General features: G+C 38.7%; 2 pseudogenes; one reads left to right on the plus strand and one right to left on the minus strand.

The window, feature by feature from the left end:
• Positions 1 to 17,343, plus strand: part of LOC138096574 (zinc finger protein 208-like) — a 93,362-nt pseudogene extending 76,019 nt beyond the window's left edge.
• On the minus strand, positions 2,227 to 2,515 carry LOC138096110 (uncharacterized; annotated as a pseudogene).
• Positions 17,344 to 18,829: the final 1,486 nt, after the last annotated feature.

Below are 18,829 nucleotides of genomic sequence, written 5' to 3' on the forward strand. Positions count from 1 at the left end.
CTGCAGTGCAGAAGACCCTGGTTCTATCCCTGGTTCGGAAGATTCCCTGGAGAAGGGAATGGCTGTCTAGTCCAGTCTTCTTGTCTGGAGGAATTCCATGGACAGAGGAGCCTTGTGGGCTACAGTCCATGAGGTCACAAAGAGTCAGACACGACTCAGTGGCTAACACTTTCATTTTCACTACTTCTCAATTTTTTTATTTCTTAATGAGTAAAATAGTTTTTATGTTTCTGAGAGTTTGCCGTTATCTCCTATATACTGTCACTTATAGGCATTATTGCTCATAGTACTTCCTTATCTTTAGAAACTTTCTTTGACCTCAGTTGTAATCCCTCCTGTTTTATATCTGTTTTTAGTTATTTGAATCTTTTTTCTCTTTTCCTTAGTCAAGGTGGGGGTTTTCCCTTACAGTTTTTTCAAAACATCAACTCTTGGTTTGTTGATTTTTATATTTTTCTACTTTCTATTTTATCTCTGGTTTAATCTTCTTTACATGTTTCCTTCTGCTAACCTTGAGTTTAGTTTGTTTTCTGTTTTCTGCTTCCTAGAGGTCTAAAAATAGATTTCAGATTTCAGATCTTTTCTCTTTTTTACTGTAAGCATTTAACAGTTCAGAGTTTCCTTTTAGTACAGTCTTCTCTCTGTGTTATAAATTTTGTAATGTTGTCTTTTCATTTTCATCCATATATTTAAAAATTTCCATGTGATTTTTTTCTTAAACCCATTTGTGGTGTAAGAGTGAGTTGTTTAATGTCCACATGTAAGGAATTTTCTTTCTTGTGTTTATTTCGTTGTTGTTAGGGAAGATACTTTTATGGTATCAGTCTCTTAAAATGGTTAATTTTGGCCTAATATGTGGTCTCTCATAGAGCATGTTTTATGTGTCCTTGAGATGCATGTGTTTTATGCTTTTGTTGGGTTGTGTGATCTGTACATGGCTGTTCAATGTTTGCTTCATTTTTTCTGAGTTATTTAATGTTAGATGTATATATATTTTTACTTGTTACAGCTTTTTAGTAAATTGACCGTTTTATCATTATAAAATATTTATCTCATTGCACTTTTTTTTTCTTCAGTTTATTTTGTCTGATATAAGAGTCTCCCCTGCTCTCTTTAGGATGGACTGTCTTTTTCCATCCTTTCACTTTTCACCTTTCCATGTCTTTAGGTTTGTGGATACTACCTGTTTCAAGTCTCTGACAAACTCTGTGTCTCTTGCCCTGGGTTTTTTCTCCTGTTACTTTTTCTAGTGGGCCCTGCTCATGCACATCTTGTGGTGGTGAAAGACAGGCACCCTGGACAGCTCCTTTCGTGCCACTGTAATTTTAGAAGGAATGTATTGAATGTTTCCGTCTCATCATGATGTTTTTTGAGATAGTCTTGCTTAATAACTATATTTTTTTCCATATTCTTTTTTGCCAAGAAGTTTTTTTACTTTGTTATTGTGATAATTTTTTTGTGGTCATAATCTAATGGACTCTTCTAATTTCAAATCACTGTTTTATTAATGGAAAAAAAAGCAAAGAAAGTGTTTGGCTTCTGTTAATGCCTTCCTATGTAAATTTAAATGGATAAAATTGTATTAGTATTTTTGTATATGGTAATTTTATTATGAATTGAGTTCAAGTATTCTTTTTTTTTTTTAATGTTTTTACCAGTTTTCTTTTGGTAGCATAGTATAGAATCCTGTTGACAAACTCAGCTGAGTACAGAGGATACATTTTCATCATCTGAAAGATGCTGAAATACATGTGAATAAAAGGATGATATAAAATTGTCCAAAAAATCTTCCAAAAGACGAATCCTCTCATTTCAGTTAATTTTTTTATAGATAAGCATGCATGCATGTGCAATAGAAGACATCATGATTTTCAAACTACATACCACGTTTTTTTTTTTCAGTTGAAATTATGTTATCAGTATAATTTGTGGCCTTGAAATTTTCTGAACAATCCTGTTAGTGTTTTAAGTAGTAAATTACTAACAGTTGTGTTTCTGTATCCACATCTATAGTGACGTTTCATGCCATTCCACATTGTTCACCTTGGACTTTGTGTTTCTTTCATATTAATACAATATTTATTTGTTTTCCTTCTGTCAAACCCAGAGCTCACCACTTTCCCCCGGCTGCCTGCAGAGTTCCAGGAAAGGGAACATACAGGGCAGACACAGGAGAAAGAACTATGGGAGGTGGAAACAGCTCCTTCATATCGTGAAGAAGATGAGCTAGACCACCATCAGGCAAAAGAGCCCCATGGCCTTGGAGAGGGCCAAGCCCATGGCATAGAAGAGCTACTATTTCAGAGAAGGGTTCCTGGCATAACAGTGGTGAAGCTCCCGAACACAGTCCCACTTCCAGCCCTGGAGCCAGCCAACCCTGCTGTGGCAGCTCCAGCTCCAGGGAACTTGGCTGCTGTGTCAGAGTCCTTTGAAATGGCACTGGTTTGGAAACTGTGGCTAGGAATAAGTGAGATGGTCCGGGGACCTGGGTCTGCCAAGCTGCTGTGGCTCTCATTGGTCAGTGTCTCCAGTCCTTCACCACCACTGTGGACAGTGATCACTCAACAGCGGGGAGATTCTCCCAATCAGGGAGTGGGTAGAGACTAATTTGTCATAGGTGTCCATTTTCAAGGGATGAAGGCATGAGGCCCGAGAGCTGCTCCCCCTGCAGAGAAGACAGAGGGGCAGGGAGGAGGCTCACATTGGACTTCTTTCAAGTTTTCTTTAGGAGCCCTCTGTCAAAGGACTTGCAATGTTCTCTGTATTACTTCACTGTTAGATGCTTAAGCTTCAGTTGCTGAGCCCAAGCTTCTGAGTTCAGGTGCTTCATGTAACGTTTCTTACCTTCTTGATCTGAGTCAAGTTTCTCAGAGTGTCTGTGACCCAGGTTTTCTTCTGTAAGGTGGGAACAGATGGTTCTTTAATGAGCTATTATATTGATGACAGGTTCTTGCCTGTAAAGTACTTATTTAATGTTTAGAGTAATACTAGAGTAATTTAGAGCAACAGGAAGCCCTCAGACACTTTTGGTCCTTGCTGCTGTTATCAACATCATACCTGAAAATTTTGACCTTTCCATTAAGAGTGCCGTGGACTTCGTCTTCTCTGAAGACACCGCTCATGCTGTACCTCATCTAGATAATGAGTTGCACTCACTGGGTAGAACATAATATCTGACACTTCTGTATAGCCAAAACAGTGTTGAGTTTTATCTTTATATATTTCATGGATTTTGAACAATGATGAAAAATCCATATTAATTGGAGGATCTCATAAATCCTTACCCCTTACTACGCTTCTCTTTTGCATGAAAATGAGAACTTTTCATGGCCCTTTTGGTGACATGTGGTTTCATTTCAGGAACAACTGACCTCTGAGGATGTGGCCATCGAATTCACTCAGGAGGAGTGGGAATTCCTGGACCCTGCTCAGAGGGCCTTGTACAGGGATGTGATGATGGAGACCTACAGGAACCTGCTGTCTGTGGGTGAGGATAACTTCCTTCCAGAGCTGCCCTTGGGTATCTGCATTTTCCCTGTGTGCCCCTTGGCAGGCCCTGATGTCTTTCATCTGAGAGTTCTGGTGACTGGGGCATGACACAGCTTCACAAGGTTAAACGGACCCTCTTCAGATGCTGTGTCTGTTTCATGTCATATCTGAGGTTGTCCCAGAGCTTAATTATGTACGAAGCTTACTGGCAAATGCTAAAAAAAAAAAACCAAAAAACCTGATTTCCTATTTTCTACCTTTTGACTTTTGGCTCAGTGTTTAAAAAAATCCACAGCACTTTAGATTTCTTTCTTCTGATAATGCTGAATGTCTATTTGTTTGTTTTTGCTTGCTTGTTTACTTTTTTTTTTGGCTGCACCATTCTGTATGTGGGATCTTAGTTCCCTGACTAAGGATCAAACCTGCACCCCCTGCATTGGAAATGCAGAGTCTTATCCACTGGATCACCCAGGGAGTCCCAGAATTTCTGTTTCTGATCTGAATATTATCTCCACATTGGAGCCTGAGAAAAAGCTCTGGACAGTGGGGAGTGATGTAAAAGTAGCCAAAACTACAACATATAAAGAAAAATGAGTATCTCTAAAGGGCTGTTTTTTTCTGTTTAGGAGTGGGACAAGCTGGTGGGTTGGATCTTCTGTGCTTGTTACTTAGGAAAATGTAAGGAGAGTGGGTAGAGAGATCGTCTTTTTGATCCTAGATCCCACGAGGGGAGCATATGTGAATCTCGCGGGCTCTTAGCTTGTCATCTGTAGGCTGAGTGCATGGTCCCATCTCAAGATGCTGTAATGTCTGACCTTCATGTTGTGTTAGTTTTACTCTTGTGCTGCTCTACCCAGTCTGGGAATGTCAACTGTTCCTGATGTTCCATTCTCCTTACTTTGTATCATTTTACCTCTTCAATTTCTTTGAAATATATTCCTGAGGGTCTGAAATTTTATCTGGTTTCCTTGCTGTGATAATCCACCTATGTTTAATTGGCAGCCTCTGGTGAGTCTGTGTGGAGTGGATTTAGTAGGTAACAGAAAACTGTGATGGAGACACTATTCCTAATGTTATTTTCTTGCTCTGTACAAAGTCAGCACTTGAAGCTATCCAGTAGAGTGGTCAGTATGTTCTAGGATGATGAGAGAGAAAGTATCACGAGAGCCCGATACATCTTTCCAGGTTATTTTCTGGCTTTGGAGTCTCTGTCAAGGGCACCATGACAGTGTTGTTGATGTGTATCAAGGACCATATATTTTAGCCTCTGTAAATGGTATGGGAATTTATCCCAGGACAACTTTGTCCAAGTTCACATTCTCATATCTATGAGGCTATTGGCTGCACTGTTGTTCTGTGCATTGTAGGTATCTTTTTATTTTATCATTGAGTTCAAATTTCTTTGTTACTCTTAGTGTTTCCATTTTGTATTTGCAATGCATTGGATGGTTGATTGGGGAATGGTCCCTATGGTGGAACTGGTGATCAGTCCCTCTTAAAATTCTTTATGTATTCTTTGTACTCACTTACTATCAGATGTATGATTTCCACATATTTTCTCTTTTACTGTTGATTGTCTTTTCAAACTCCTTGCACTTTAATGCAGAGTAGTTTATAATTTTGATATAGTTCAATTTATTAATATCTGGTTTTATTTTGTGGCCTGTGCTTTTTGTGTTATATCTGATAAACGATTTGTGGGTCCAATTTCCAGAAACATTTCCTGCACATTTACTTCTAGGAGTTTTGTACATTTGGGACTTAGGTTTAGGTCTTTGACCCATTTTGAGTTCATTTTTGTCTGTAGTGTAAAATAATGTCCCAAGTAAATTCTTTTGCTGGTGGGTATTCAGTTTTGTCAACATGTCTTGTTTCATAGACTGCTTCCCCCATTTAGTAGTTTTTACACCCTTGTGAAACATCTTTTGAACATCTCCGCAAGAGGTGTTTTTGTTTTTGTTTTAACCATTCTTTTTAGGTATGCTGCTGGTGCTGCTGCTGCTGAGTCGCGTCAGTCGTGTCTGACTCTGTCCGACCCCACAGACGGCAGCCCACCAGGCTCCTCTGTCCCTGGGATTCTCCAGGCAAGAATATTGGAGTCGGTTGCCATATCCTTCTCCACTTCTTCAGTCAATTCAGTTTAGTCCCTCAGTCGTGTCCGACTCTTTGCCACCCCATGAATCGCAGCATGCCAGGCCTACCTGTCCATCACCAACTCCCAGACTTCACTCAGATTCACGGCCATCGATTCAGTGATGCCATCCAGCCATCTCATCCTCTGTCGTCCCCTTCTCCTCCTGACCGCAATCCCTCCGAGCATCAAAGTCTTTTCCAGTGAGTCAACTCTTCGCATGAGGTGGCCAAAGTACTGGAGTTTTAGCTTTAGCATCATTCCTTCCAAAGAACTCTCAGGGTTGATCTCCTTCAGAATGGGCTGGTTGGATCTCCTTGCAGGCCAAGGGACTCTCAAGAGTCTTCTCCAACACCACAGTTCAAAAGCATCAATTCTTCGGCACTCAGCTTTCTTCACAGTCCAACTCTCACATCCATACATGACCACAGGAAAAACCATAGCCTTGACTAGATGGACCTTAGTCAGCAAAGTAAGGTCTCTGCTTTTGAATATGGTATCTAGGTTGGTCATAACTTTTCTTCCAGGAATAATTTCATGTCTTTTAATTTCATGGCTGCAGTCACCATCTGCAGTAATTTTGGAGCACAAAAAAATAAAGTCTGACACTGTTTCCACTGTTTCCCCATCTATTTCCCAGGAAGTGATGGAACCGGATGCCATGATCTTCATTTTCTGAATGTTGAGCTTTAAGCCAACTTTTTCACTCTCCTCTTTCACTTTCATCAAGAGGCTTTTTAGTTCCTCTTCACTTTCTGCCATAAGGGTGGTGTTGTCTGCATATGTGAGGTTATTGATATTTCTCCCAGCAATCTTGATTCCAGGTTGTGTTTCTTCCAGTCCAATGTTTCTCATTATGTACTCTGCCTAGAAGTCGAATAAGCAGGATGACAATATACAGCTTTGATGTACTCCTTTTCCTATTTGGAACCAGTCTGTTGTTCCATGTCCAGTTCTAACTGTTGCTTCCTGACCTGCATACAGATTTCTCAAGAGGCAGGTCAGGTGATCTGGTATTCCCATCTCAGAATTTTCCACAGTTTATTGTGATCCACACAGTCAAAGGCTTTGGCATAGTCAATAAAGCAGAAATAGATGTTTTTCTGGAACTCTCTTCCTGTTTCCATGATCCAGCGGATGTTGGCAATTTGATCTCTGGTTCCTCTGCCTTTTCTAAAACCCACCTTGAACATCAGGAAGTTCACTGTTCACGTATTGCTGAGGCCTGGCTTGGAGAATTTTGAGCATTATTTACTAGCATGTGAGATGAGTGCAATTGTGTGGTAGTTTGAGCATTCTTTGACATTGCCTTTCTTTGGGATTGGAATGAAAACTGACCTTTTCCAGTCCTGTGGCCACTGCTGAGTTTTCCATATTTGCTGGTATATTGAGTGCAGCACTTCCACAGCATCATCTTTCAGGATTTGTAATAGCTCAACTGGAATGCCATCACCTCCAGTAGCTTTGTTCGTATTGATGCTTTCCAAGGCCCACTTGACTTTGCATTCCAGGATGTCTGGCTCTAGATGAGTGATCACACCATCATGATTATCCGGGTCGTGAAGATATTTTTTGTACAGTTCTGTGTATTCTTGCCACCTCTTCTTAATATCTTCTGCTTCTGTTAGGTCCAGACCATTTCTGTCCTTTATCGAGCCCATCTTTGCATGAAATGTTCTCTTGGTATCTCTAATTTTTTAGAAGAGATCTCTAGTCTTTTCCATTCTGTTCTTTTCCTCTATTTCTTTGTATTGATCACTGAAGAAGGCTTTCTTGTCTCTTCTTGCTATTCTCTGGAATTCTGCATTCAGATGCTTATATCTTTCCTTTTCTCCTTTGCTTTTCACCTCTCTTCTATTCCCAGCTATTTGTAAGGCCTACCCGGACAGCCATTTTGCTTTTCTGCATTTCTTTTCCATGGGGATTGTCTTGATCCCTGTCGCCTGTACAATGTCATGAAACTCATTCCATAGTGCATCAGGCCCTCTATCTATCAGATCTAGGCCCTTAAATCTATTTCTCACTTCCACTGTATAATCATAAGGGATTTGAGTTAGGTCATACCTGAATGGTCTAGTAGTTTTCCCTACTTTCTTTAATTTGAGTCTGAATTTGGTAATAAGGAGTTCATGATCTGAGCCACAGTCAGCTCCTCGTCTTGTTTCTGTTCACTGTATAGAGCTTCTCCATCTTTGGATGCATAGAATATAATAAATCTGATTTCAGTCTTGACCATCTGGTGATGTCCATGTGTAGAGTCTTCTTGTGTTGTTGGAAGAGGGTATTTGTTATGACCAGTGCATTTTCTTGGCAAAATTCTATTAGTCTTTGCCCTGCTTCATTCCACATTCCAAGGCCAAATTTGCCTGTTCCTCCAGGTGTTTCTTGACTTCTACTTTTGCATTCCTGTCCCCTATAAAGAAAAGGACATCTTTTTGGGTGTTAGTTCTAAAAGGTCTTGTAGGTCTTCATAGAACTGTTCAACTTCAGTTTCTTCAGCATTACTGGTTGGGGCATAGATTTGGATTACCGTGATATTGAATGGTTTGCCTTGGAGATGAACAGAGATTATTCTGTCATTTTTGAGATCGCATCCAAGTACTGCATTTCAGACCCTTTTGTGGACCATGTTGGCTACTCCATTTCTTCTGAGGGATTCCTGCCTGTAGTAGTAGATATAATGGTCATCTGAGTTAAATTCACCCATTCCAGTCCATTTTAGTTCACTGATTCCTAGAATGTTGAAGTTCACTCTTGCCATCTCTTGTTTGACCACTTCCAACTTGCCTTGATTCATAGACCTGGCATTCCAGATTCCTATGCAATGTTGCTGTTTACAGCATCGGACCTTGCTTCTGTCACCAGTCCCATCCACAGCTGGGTATTGTTTTTACTTTGGCTCCATCTCTTCATTCTTTCTAGAGTTATTTCTCCACTGATCTCCAGTAGCATATTAGGCACCTACTGACCTGGGGAATTCCTCTTTCAGTATCCTATCATTTTCCCTTTTCATACTGTTCATGGGGTTCTCAAGGCAAGAGCACTGAAGTGGTTTGCCATTCCCTTCTCCAGTGGACCACATTCTTTCAGACCTTGCCACCATGACCCACCTGTCTTGGGTTGCTTCGGGGGCATGGCTTAGTTTCATTGAGTTAGACAAGGCTGTGGTCCTAGTGTGATTAGATTGACTAGATTTCTGTGAGTATGGTTTCAGTGTGTCTGCCCTCTGATGCCCTCTTGCAACACCTACCATCTTACTTGAGTTTCTCTTACCTTGGGCGTGGGGTATCTCTTCATGGCTGCTCCAGCAAAGTGCAGCCGCTCCTCCTTACCGTGGATGAGGGGTATCTCCTCACCGCCGCCCTTCCTGACTTTCAACGTGGTTTCCACTTCTTAGGTATAGTTAATTTACAATGTTGAGTTTCAGGTATACAGCAGTTTACAAGATACCCAATATAGTTCCCTGAGCTATAGTCAGTTCTTGTTGTTTATCTATGTTGTATATATATTAGTTTGTATATATTCAGACTCCTAATTTATCTCTCCCTTTTCTGCTCCCATCACCATCCTGTACTATCCCCTTTGGTAACCATAAGTTTTTGTTTTATGCTGGTGAGTTTATTTTGTGAATAAGTTCATTTGTATCATTTATTTCAGTTCAACATGTAATATCTTATGATATTTGTCTTTCTCTGTCTTATTTCACTTAGAATAATCCCTAAGTCTGTCTGCTGCTGCTAAGTCACTTCAGTCGTGTCCGACTCTGTGCGACCCTGTAGATGGCAGCCCACCAGGCTCCCCTGTCCGTGGGATTCTCCAGGCAAGATCACTGGAGTGGGTTGCCATTTCCTTCTCCAATGCATGAATGTGAAAAGTGAAAGTGAAGTCACTCTGTCGTGTCCGACCCTTAGTGACCCCATGGACTGCAACCCACCAGGCTCCTCCATCCATGGGATTTTCCAGGCAAGAGTACTGGAGTGGGGTTCCATTGCCTCCTCTGCTAAGTCTGTCTATATTGCTGCAAAAGGCATTACTTTGTTGTATTTTATGCTGTGGAGGTGGCAACCCACTCCAGTGTTCTTGCCTGGAGAATTTCATGGACAGGGGAGTCTAGCAGGCTGCAGGCTATGGGGTCTTAAAGAGTTGGACACTGCTGAGCTACTTTCACTTCAGAATATAAGCCTTGTATATATGTACCACATATTATTTATCCCTTTGTCTGTCAGTGAACATTTAGGTTGCTGCCATGTTTTGGCTGGTATAAATAGTGCTGCTAAAAACATTGGGGTGCATGTATCATTTTGAATTAGTTTTCATCCTTTCTGGATATATGCCCAGGATTGGAATTGCTGGTTCATTTGATAACTCTATTATTAGGTCTTTATGGAGCCTCCATGCTATTCTCCAAAGTGGCAGTACCAATTTATGTTCCTTTCAACAGTGTAGGAGGGTTCTCTTTTCTCCACACCCTCCCAAGCATTTATTGTTTATAGACTTTTTGATGGTGGTCATTCTCACCAATGTGAGGTGATACATTTTTGTGGTTTTGATTTGGATCTCTCTCATAAGTAGAGACATCAAACATCTTTTCAGGTGATTGTTGGCCATCTATTTGTCTCCTTTGGAGAAATAGCTGTTTTGATCTTCTGCCCATTTTTTATTGGGTTGTTTGTTTTGATATTACGCTGTATGAACTGTTTGTATATTTTGGAAATAAATCCCTTATAGGTAGCATCATTTGCATATATAGTCTCCTAGTGCAAAAGTTGAATTTTTGTTCTTTTTTTGGTTTCCTTTGCTTTGCAAAAAGGTTTTAAATTTAATTAGGTCTCATTTGTTTGATTTTGCTTTTATTACCATGACTCTAAGAGACAGATTCAAAAAAATTTTGCTGACATTTATGTCAGTGTTTTGCATTTGTTTTCCACTATGAATTTTGTACTGTCTGGTCTTGCATTTAGATGTTTAACACATTTTGAGTTTATTTTTGTATGTGGTGTTAGAGAATGTTGTAATTTCATTCTTTTTCATGTAACTATCCATTTATCTCAGCATCACTTATTAAAGAGACTTCTGCATTCTATATCTTTCCTCCTTTGTTATAAAATTATTGACTTTAAGTAAATTGGTTTATTTCTGGGTTTTCTATCCTGTTCTACTGATCTGTGTTTCTGTTTTGTGCCATCATCATACCACTTCCCTGGTGGCTCAGACAGTAAAGCCATCTGCCTTCAATGCTAGAGACCCAGGTTCAATCCCTAGGTCAGGAAAATCTCCTAGAGAAAAAATGGCAACCTACTTCAGTATTCTTGCTTGGGAAATCCCATGGACAGAGTAAGCTGCTAGTCTACAGTCCATGGGGTCACAAAGAGTTGGACATGATTCAGCGACTTCACTTTCGCTTTGTTGACTCTCAGTTGGTAGTATAGTCTGAACTCAGGGAACATGATTCCTCCAGCTCTGTTTTCCTTTCTCAAGATAATTTTAGATATCAGAGTCTTATGTTTTGGTACAAATTAAGTTTATCTTTGTTTTATGAAATATGTCATTGTTAATTTGATAAAGGTTGCATTGAATATGTAGATTGCCTTGGATAGTATGGTCATTTTGACAGTGTTACTTCTCAGAGTTTTATGAGTACAGTTCTTTTAACTTTTTAGGTAGGTTTATTCCTTAGAATTCTATTCTTTTCTATGAGATGGTGAATAGGGTTTTTTCATTAATTTCGCTTTCTGATATATCATTATTAGTGTATAGAAATGCAGCAGTTTTCTATATATTTTACATCCAGCATGTTACTGTGTTCACTGATGAGGTCTAGTAGTCATCTGGTGGTATCTGCAGGATTTTCTGTGTGTAGCATTATGGTTACGTTTTACTTCTTCTTTTTTTTTTTTTTAAACTTGAGTTCCTTTTATTTCTTTTTCTTTTCTGATTTTGTGGCTAGGACTTCCAAAAGTATGTTCAATAAAAGTGGCAATAGTGAACATTCTTGTCTTATTCATGTTGTTAAGGCGAATCCTTTCAGTTTTTCCCTATTGAGTATGATGTTAGCTGTGTGTCTGACATATAAAGTCTTAATTATGTTGAGGTAGGTTCCATCTGTGCTCACTTTCTGAAGGGTTTTTATCATAAATAGAACTTGAATTTTGTCAGAACCTTTTCTGCGTCTATTGATGATTATATGATTTTTAGTCTTCAACTGTTACTGTGGTGCATCATAGTGATTAACTTGTGGATATTGAGAAATCTTGCATCCCTGCAATAAATCCCACTTGATCATGGTATGATCCTTGAATGTCCTTTAATGTGTTAGTAACTGTTTGAATCTGCTCTTTTGAACTCAGGGAAGGTCTAAGAGAATAAAGCCTTTTTCTACAAAAAAGAGTTGGATGCCTCAGAAAGGCTTTTGTAACTGGGAAGGTCCTCCAGAGTCAGTTTCAATCCCTCCTTTTTTTTGATACTCCTCAATCTTGAGATGAACATGTGTGGAAGAAGAAATGAAATAAATGTCCAATAAAAGATTAATCGTACTTGTCAGAGGAACCCAGGTTTAGATAGCCTTTTCCTGGATTTTCCTTCTGATTTCTGCTCATAAGATTCTTACACAATATCCTGGAATATTGTGTATGTTTTTCTTGAATATAAGCATTCCATTGTAACTTACAAAATTCACAGTTAGATACATTACATTGTAAATAGTATAACAGGTCTTATCCTGCTTTCTCCATATATCACAGTCACTTTAAAAATCTCTTTTGTTTCTGTCTCATGCCCATAGTATAATGCCCATAAACTTGCTGAACCAGTTCTCTTCTTCTAAGGTCAGTAGATTAGTTTGTGCTCTTAGTTATTTTCACAAAGACATGCAGTCACAAGCTGATACCTGACATAAACCTGTGTACCCTATGTTCCATGCAGGCCCTTTCTTAGTCCTGACCATTCCTCACATAGTACCTTGATATGGATGGAAACATTGTTCTTAACCTATTACATCCCTCCACCTTCTATATACTCTCACCATAAAGATAATGTCTGGTCATCTATTGAACAAGTTTCTCAGGACATGACCTAAATCACTCTGTGCATCCATGATGACTCACAACCCATTTCGAGATGGGATGGTTGAATAATAGTTAAACAGACTACTTCTGTCTTGTATCGTCTTTGATATTTCTTTCTAAGTTCTTTGTATTTTTTTTAAAATATTTTCTAATCTTTTCTAATCTTTCATTTGGTGGGTGATCATGCTTACAAATAAGTTTTCTCAGTCTGTAGGTTCAGATTCATATCCTGGTTCTCTTACCACTTTGTATGCCAATTGGGTGTGTCTCCTGCTCTAAGTAGAGAAAAACATGTTAATTTACCTCAAGCCTTTTAAAGCAAATTAGTGCTGTCAGTTGGCTTACAATAGTACGTGTTTTTTAGTAAATACTCAAAATGTATTTTTGTTTAAAAAAAGTAATATCTGTAGTCTGTCATGTTCTTTATGATGTGACTTTATCTACATTATATCTTTTTAAAATTTTATTTATTTTTTAATTGAAGGATAATGGCTTTACAGAATTTTGTTTTCTGTCAAACCTCAACTACATTATATATTGTATGCTTTTCACTTACAACATTTTGCAGCAATATTGTGTCTGACCCTAATCAATGAATACGCAAAGTACTCACTTTTTATTTATTATATTTTGGTGCCATTAAACCAAGTAATTAAGAATAGTGCATAGCTAGAGAGAAGCCTTCCTTGGTGGCTCAGTGGTAAAGAATTCACCTGCTAATGTAGAAGATCCAGGTTTGATCCCTGAGTCAGGAAGATCCCATGGAGAAGGAAATGGCAACCCACTCCACTTTTCTTGCCTGGCAAATCCCATGGACAGAGGAGTCCAGTGGGCTACAGTCCACAGTGTCACAAAGAGGCAAACACGACTGAGCGACTGAACAACAACAACATAGGTAGGGATTTGTTTATTGGCTGTTAGAAAACTGGTGACTACTTTACGTCTTAATTTATGTGTCATTTACAGATGATGGTCTTTTAGCATGTATTCTGCAATACAGCTGACACATACTAGTTGTTAACATTGTAAAATGCCTTTTCTTTTTGGGTACGTAGTTCTATAGCAGATTTAGAAATCTATGTTGTTTCCAAAAAATTGTTTTTGTCATATTCTTCATTTTCTCATTTGTTTTCAATTGTAAACAACCAATTATGAATAGTTAATTATTAATTGGGTAAGCTTGGTTTTGGATTATTTACTGTTACAATATATAATATATTGTTTAGAATTTATTTATGTACATTAAGTATGCAGAATACAATGATAGTATAATATTTTTCTTTTCAATTTGAGACAACTGTTGATTGATAGATTCTTAAGGGTCCTGGTAGAAAAATACTGTTTTTGAGAGTTGGCATAAGATTGTCCGATGTGAGTGTGTTTGGCATATGGTTTTTAAAACTAGGCTACCTTAACGGTGAATTTATGTTATGCTTTCTTAAGTTAAGAATTCTATTCCTTTAGTGTTTCTAAACAATGAAGGTCATCATTGTGGTGTTTCATAACTTGGTGTAAGTATTACTCTTGGTGTAGTATATATTCAACATGAAACATTTATTTTTAAATTATTGTGAGCAGGATACCTATGATTCTTTTTGTCTTGTAGATATCTCTCCTACACTCGTGATCAAGCATTTACAATGCAAAGCGAACAGTGATAAACAAGAAACATTCCAAACATTGATGCTGGGAAGCCCTGAAAGCTGTGAAATCAAACATGTTCATCTTTGGGAAAGTCAGGAAAATATGTGTGACTTTGAGTGTCAAGGGAGAGATGACGAAAGAAATTACAAAGGGACACCTGTAAGCCTTAAGGGAAATGTGCCTGATGGAAGAGATTCGCATGACAGAAAGGATGCAGGCATCAAGCCCTTTGGAAACAGGCTTGGATTTAACTTTCAGGATAAGCTGCATATATTTCAAACTGGTGGGATAATTTTTGAATATAATGAAGTTAAGAGGTCTGTCAACAATAGTTTCTCATTTTCACCACTTCAAAGAATTCCTCCTTGTGTCCAAACCAGTGTTTCTAATATATATGAGAATGATTTTATGAATCCTTCAGGAATAACACAAGAACTCAAAGTACACAGGAAAAAACCTTACAAATGTGATGAGTGTGGCAAGGCCTTTCGTGTAAAGTCAATACTTTTAAGTCATCAGACAGTTCATACTGAAGAGAAACCTTACAAATGTGATGAGTGTGGCAAGGCCTTTACTGACAGCTCACACCTCAGAAGACATAAAAAAATTCATACAGGAAAGAAATTATTTAAATGTGATATATGTGACAAAGTCTTCAGCCGAAATGAACACCTTGCTGGTCATCAGAGGGTTCATTCTGGAGAGAAACCTTACAAATGTGATGAGTGTGGCAAAGCCTTTACTCACAGCTCACACTTCAGGAGGCATAAGAAAATTCATACAGGAAAGAAATTATTTAAATGTGATGTATGTGACAAAGTCTTCAGCTGAAATGAACACCTTGCTGTTCATCAGAGGGTTCATACTGGAGAAAAACCTTACAAATGTGATGAGTGTGGCAAGCATTTTAGTCAACCTTCACATTTGACAAGTCATAAGAGATTTCATACTAGAGAGAAACCTTATAAATGTGATGAGGGTGGCAAGGCCTTTCATGTAAAGTCAATCCTTTTCAGGCATCAGACAATTCATACTGGAGAGAAACCTTACAAATGTGATGAGTGTGGCAAGGCTTTTACTGACATCTCAAACCTTGGGAGACATCAGAAAATTCATACAGAAAAGAAATTATTTAAATGTAATATATGTGACAGAGTCTTCAGCCGAAATGAACACCTTGCTGGTCATCAGAGGGTTCATACTGGAGAGAAACCTTACAAATGTGACGAGTGTGGCAAGCAATTTATTCGGGCTTCACAGTTCATAAGTCATCAGAGAGTTCATTCTGGAGAGAAACCTTACAAATGTGATGAGTGTGGCAAGGCCTTTCATGAAAAGTCAATCCTTTTAAGGCATCAGACAGTTCATACTGGAGAGAAACCTTACAAATGTGATGAGTGTGGCAAGGCCTTTCGTGTAAAGTCAACCCTTTTAAGTCATCAGACAATTCATACTGGTGAGAAACCTTACAAATGTGATGAGTGTGGCAAGGCCTTTTCTGACAGCTCAAGCCACAGGAGACATCAGAAAATTCATACAGGAAAGAAATTATTTAAATGTGATATATGTGACAAAGTCTTCAGCCGAAATGAACACCTTGCTGGTCATCAGAGGGTTCATACTGGAGACCAGCCTTACAAATGTGATGAGTGTGGCATGGCCTTTCATGAAAAGTCAATCCTTTTAAAGCATCAGACAGTTCATACTGGAGAGAAACCTTACAAATGTGATGAGTGTGGTAAGGCCTTTCGTGTAAAGTCAATCCTTTTAAGGCATCAGACAGTTCATACTGGAGAGAAACCTTACAAATGTGATGAGTGTGGCAAGGCCATTCGTGTAAAGTCACCCCTTTTAATGCATCAGACAGTTCATACTGGAGAGAAACCTTACAAATGTGATGAGTGTGGCAAGGCTTTTCGTGTAAAGTCACCTCTTTTAACTCAGACAGTTCATACTGGAGAGAAACCTTACAAATGTGATGAGTGTGGCAAGGCCTTTCATGAAAGGTCAATCCTTTTAAAGCATCAGACAGTTCATACTGGAGAGAAACCTTACAAATGTGATGAGTGTGGCAAGGCCTTTCATGTAAAGTCAATCCTTTTAAGGCATCAGACAGTTCATACTGGAGAGAAACCTTACAAATGTGATGAGTGTGGCAAGGCCTTTCGTGTAAAGTCAACCCTTTTAACTCATCAGACAGTTCATACTGGTGAGAAACCTTACAAATGTGATGAGTGTGGAAAAGTCTTCGGTCAAAAACCACATCTTCAACTTCACTGGAGAATTCATACTGGAGAGAGACCTTTCAGATGTAATGAGTGTGGCAAGTTCTTCAGTCAAAATTCACACCTTAAAAGACATCGGAGAATACATATAGAGAAACCTTTAAAATATTATGAGTGTGGAAAATCCTTTACTCAGGTCTCAGCACTCACTAAACATCAGAAAATCCATACATGAGAGAAACTTATGTGAATGTGGTATATGGTAGAAGTCTTCAAAATTCAAAGTTCAGAATTCACACCCTACTGTTGCTCAGAGAATTCATCCTACTGAGAAACCATACAAATATCATGAGTGTGGCAACATCTTAGGCTTCATGAGAAAATTCATACTGGATAGAAGCCAGATATATATGTATTTATTAGTCAGGTCTTTAGAACATGAATTCATTCTAGAATGATTCCTCACCAATTTCACAGATGTTAAAAAAAAAAATAATAACCCTATCCTCACATCTCACCAGTAGTACCAGAGTATTTATGCTGGAGAAAACACACGGCAATGTAATGTGTGTGGCAAGGATCTTACCCAAAAGTCACAAGATAGGAGTATAGTGGAGCCATACTTCCCAGACTCAGTGGTTGTGGCACATCCTTTACCTTTTTCACTCTATGTATTCTCTGATGACTTTAGTTCAGATACTCAGCAGTAAGTCCATATTTGAAGAGAAGCTATAGAGATCTTTTCGTGTAAAAGAAACCCGAATTCTAACTCAGCAAAAGTGATTCTTTGGGACAGTAGTCCAGCATCTTTTTGGTCTCCTGGCTTTCTGAATAAAGTCACTATTCCTTGCCCAACAAGTAGTCTCTCAGTTTATTGGGCTGTTGTGTGGTGAGCTCTAAGAGCTTGGTTTTGGTAATACATTGATCAAATGCATTTGCTACATGCATTTCATGATATTCTATGGGAAGGAATCAGTGAGATGAAGGGACCGACTTCATTAGATACAATTCACTCACATCCGTGTTTCCCTGAAAAACACACAGCCTGAATTACAAAATGCAATAGTGAGTGTGAATTAGCAACAGGGAGGGTGGAAAATAATGTAAAACTAGGACATGACTCATGGTCAGTAGGATCAGGAAGCCCTTCCGTACATAGTCCAGCCTGTTATAAAACCAACTGACCTTGAACAGAGTAGGCAAGATGTTAAAGGGCCTGGGCTTTTTGTAGGAGGAGAGGGACAGTTACCAGGGCCTGGTGGTGTGCCAGGAACAATGCATAGGAATAGGGTCATGTTCTCCATTGGATAGAAATAACTGTTGTATGTATGATTAAAGAAGAGTCACTCTTATTTGTGGAAATTGAAGACAGAGCTGTCACAGTCTTTGTAGACTGGGACCTGGGGACTGAAGTCGATGAGAAGAAGGAAGCAGGGGACCCAAGTCTCGAGTGAAACACATGCTTTATTTGCAGAAACACATGTTTATATGTCTTCATACAAGGCAGCTTTAGGCAGTAAAAAAAAATTGAGGAAAAATAAAGCCAAGCAAATAACAATATTGAAAGGGCCAGAAAGCATCCCATATCCTGAGGAAGAGGGGCATAACTGAACAGATTACCTTCAAGTAAAAGGTCAATGAAGGGAATCACTGAAAGGAGTCCAAGCAGATGTCCTTTCTCATCATCTCAGTCCTGAGAACTGTGAGCAGCTTTGCTTGTTCCTTTTTCCAGGAACTGATAAGGAATAGAGTCTTTGAGAAACGGCACACAAAAGAAGAAAATATCAGGTTGGATCCTTTAAAGTTGAATATCTCCTGACAGTTCCCTCTTTTTTATTTTTTCATAATTGGGGATGACTCTAGATACTTTTGTGAAAAAGGCCCTGACCAAGCGAAGTTGTTTAGTTTGAACAATTTTAGTTGAAAAGCATCAGTATATTACAAATATAATCACCAGGATAGTTATCAGCGTTATAGTTCCAGATCCAATACTATGTGTAATGCCTTGAAACCATCTTTGAGGGTCTAGCCCAGATAATTGATCAGCTAGCTGTTCAGCTAAGGTTTCCAAATTGTTGGAAGAGGGTAGACTCTTAGAGAAGGTTTCAAGGATTTCCTTTTGCAACAATTGTACATTTAAGGAAGCATTATTATGCATATCTTCCAAATGAAATTTGACTTTTTCCCAATTGTAATCACTATGGTTGAACCGAAGAGAAGTGATACAAAATTGAGTAGAATTCCAATCCAATTTAATACTTGTTTTTGTAAATCTA

Source organism: Capricornis sumatraensis, chromosome 20 (assembly GCF_032405125.1).
Source record: "Capricornis sumatraensis isolate serow.1 chromosome 20, serow.2, whole genome shotgun sequence".
Lineage (NCBI taxonomy): Eukaryota > Metazoa > Chordata > Mammalia > Artiodactyla > Bovidae > Capricornis > Capricornis sumatraensis.